Genomic DNA, 3,468 nt, shown 5'->3' on the forward strand with positions numbered 1-3,468 from the left:
GTCGCACCATTCTTTGCCATAGATTTTTCTTCTTTTTTCATGCAACGATAAATTTATGACGGAGCACGTTTTATATAGGCTTGAAATCTTCTTTAATATTGTTGTATGAAATATGATTTCAGAACTATGAAAACTATTGCTTGATTCATGTCTTTTCGTTATATTAAGGGTTACCAATATAAACAAAATAAAAACTTTTGATTAAACAAAAGCGTTATTTAGGATAGTTTATTTATTTGGTTAAGTTGGATTGCCTCATGAACTCAAAAAAAAAAAAAAAAAAACCATCATATGGTATTGCTAATTGGTTGTCAAATAACAAATAGTGTTAAAACTAGATTTAGGTTACAAATAAGTCAAAATCATATAAACTGAAATATCATTTGAATGCAAAGTTCGGAATTTTTTTTTAAAAATAAATTAAAACCATTCTTTCATTTCCAAAACAAATAGAAACATCTTTAACTACGTAAATCTATTTTTTTTTTAAGTTGGAATGTCATTCGCCTAGACATTAGTGTAAACAATATATATATATATATATATATATATGTAAATGACATATGGGTGTTTGTAGGTATATAAATATAATCCCTCAAAATAATAAAAAAAAGTATTTATAGTATGTTTGGATTAGTTTTAAAAAAAGTTGATATAATTTGTTACTATTTAAATTGAATTGGATTGTTTATATCTTATTCAAAGTTTAAAATATATAATTAATATGATTTTAAAAATTTTTCATTTTTTTTAATTATCCGTAAAAAAAAATTATTTTTTCAGGTGGAGACCACCCTGGAATGAAAGTTTGCCTAGGTATTAAGCGATCTGCAGTCCAAAAAATTGAATTACGCAATTATGTTTTTATTTATTTTGAAACATAAAGAATTATTTTAATTTATTTTAAAAAAATTCCTGCAAAGTGCCTTATGCATGTTATTAGGGACAAAGGAAAATATGTTTTAACTATTTCTAATGAAAGTTACATGAGATACAACAATAACATAAGCTATTGTTCTAAGTATTATGGACTGATCTTTTTTCATCATTAGGGGTGTCTATGAATCGGATCGTATTCATAAATTCATGGTATTTATCTGCATCCGATTCGATAATTGCGGATACAATCCGATCTGCAGATTGATCGGATTGGATAGGATCTGATCTGCACCTGTTAAGGATCGGATCGTGAATTTCTGTGCTGTATTCGCGGATCCGATCCGCGGATCCACACAAAATAATTTAAAATACATACATACATATATATATATATATATATGTTAGTTACTTAGTTTCGCAGCCACCTAACCTAACCCTAATCTCACTTTGCACTTCACCCTTCCCTTCCTTGTTCCTTCATAGCGCTGAAACAAAGTGAAACCCCAAATTCCAAGACCCCAATCTCACCCATTCATTCCCAATCTCTCAGACCGTTCACCCCGCCGTTCACCCCCAATCTCTCATACTCTCACCCATTCTACCGTTCACCCCCAATCTCTCAGACTCTCACCCATTCTACTGTTCACCCAATGTCGTTAGTTTTGCGCGAGATTATGAGGAAAATCTCTTGCGAGAATAGAAGCATTCCTGCCTACGCTGGTCGGTTTCCTCCTCAACGTTGACGACGATGTTCAGATCCTTGAGCAAGCTGTTATGGCGTTGAATCTTGAATCTGGTTTTGGATAAAATCGAAGACCGCGAGGCCTTGTAAACCTTAATGCTCAAGAACCAGATCAGAGTAGCACTAGCAGCAGCTGCTTGGATTCTCTGGTTGAAAACCCCAATCTCTCACCCCCTAATCTCTTTGCCGCGTTCAGGACTTTAGGTAATTTTCATGAGTAACCTGCTGAATTGAAATGCTCTATTTCTCTATTCTATATTTGGACTCGATTTTTTGACTTTTTTTCAATACACAATAGTAACCTGTTGTAATTACCCTTACTGTTATTGTGTTTTTTAAAGAATTCTGCTCATGTTATTATTTATATGAATTATGTGAGATGCTGGTGTTCTATTTTATGTTTATATGATTTATGTAATTATGTGAGATGTTGCTTGTAGGATTGTGTTGCTTGAAATGGCTGATAAGCAAGCAGTTACAAACAATACAAGTGGATCTGAGGTAGGGAGCATTCCTACTCCACCAAATGTTGCTGCATCGACACCTTCTGAGTCAGCAAGGGGAGGGGAATCAGTGACTAATCCAGCGTCAAGTGATGCTCCTACTGCTGGGACAGAGACACAGACAGTATTTTAGTGCTTTTAGTATTTTAGTGCTTGTTGTCTTCACTTATTATTGGAAGTGTTTGTTAGAATGTTTGTTATTATATTTACTTATTTGTTAGTTTGTATGTTTTAGTTAGTAGTTGTTAAACTTGTTATTTATATATTATATTATTTTATTTTTGTTATTTAGCAAAAATTTGATTAAAATTATTCTAGAAACAAATAGGTTTAGAAGTGTGAAAGAAACATTTTTATTGAATTTTTAACATAAAAATATAATTAAAAAGTTAGCTTAATCATGCGGATATATCCGCAATCCGATCCGACACTCAAAAACGCGGATATTGTATCCAATCCGATCCAATCCGCGAACACCCCTATCCATCATGATTGGAGAATGAAATTTGAAAATTTCTTAATAAATGGTAGCTTCTTTTTCATGGCTGTTATCTAAATTTATACTATCTCTTCAAATTCACAAATTTATATATTTTAGTATCAGTTAAAGAACTTTCTATATATATATATATATATATATATATATATATATATATATATATATATATATTATGCCTAATTTGAGCCAATCACATTGAGTCTAATCTTATCTTGGATTCATTGTTGCTCTAATTCATAGTAACTCTTTAGAGTAGCTAGTTTTTGAGCAATGATTCTCAAACCAAATGGTTTAATGCACTGGGTGCTATGACACCCTTCAAATCTAATAATCAAATTGATTCATGGTACAATCATGCAAACAAACACATATTTAATAATTATTTACACTATTTAGCTCACATTGGGCTTAGAGTCTTGTGAAACTTTTGCGTTCGGCTCTCCTAAGATTCATTTGTTCGCTTGTGTTTATGTTTCATAGCAATACTTTTCATCCCTAAATTAATCAAGTGTTTTAAAACATTTCAGAATAAATCTAAATCTGAGAACAAGTGTTAATCCTTTTTAAGTTTTCAGTTTTTTCTTTCCTTCACTTTATTCTTTATTTTTTATCTCAAAAGAGAAGTGTTAATTGTTTGTAATCTAAGTTATTCATTGTATATCTTATACTAAATTAGCAAACACATAGCTGAGTAGTTCCTACCAAGTGTTAATATTTTGGATTTGGATTCTCTAAATTTTGAATTTTACTTTAGAAGGTAAAATATGATTTATCACCATTTATTTCATAGGTGGACCAAGAGAAAACATAAAAGAGAAAGCATTCAATGGTGAGAGATCTCACTT

At 31.1% G+C, this 3,468-nt stretch overlaps 1 long non-coding RNA gene across 1 annotated transcript; it reads left to right on the forward strand.

The window, feature by feature from the left end:
• Positions 1-993: 993 nt before the first annotated feature.
• On the forward strand, positions 994-2,411 carry LOC140181866 (uncharacterized). The gene is made up of 2 exons (XR_011877490.1): positions 994-1,825; positions 2,062-2,411. It is a non-coding gene; the product is annotated as an uncharacterized lncRNA (long non-coding RNA).
• Positions 2,412-3,468: the final 1,057 nt, after the last annotated feature.

The sequence above is a fragment of the Arachis hypogaea genome, chromosome 19 (genome assembly GCF_003086295.3).
Source record: "Arachis hypogaea cultivar Tifrunner chromosome 19, arahy.Tifrunner.gnm2.J5K5, whole genome shotgun sequence".
NCBI classification, from domain to species: Eukaryota; Viridiplantae; Streptophyta; class Magnoliopsida; order Fabales; family Fabaceae; genus Arachis; species Arachis hypogaea.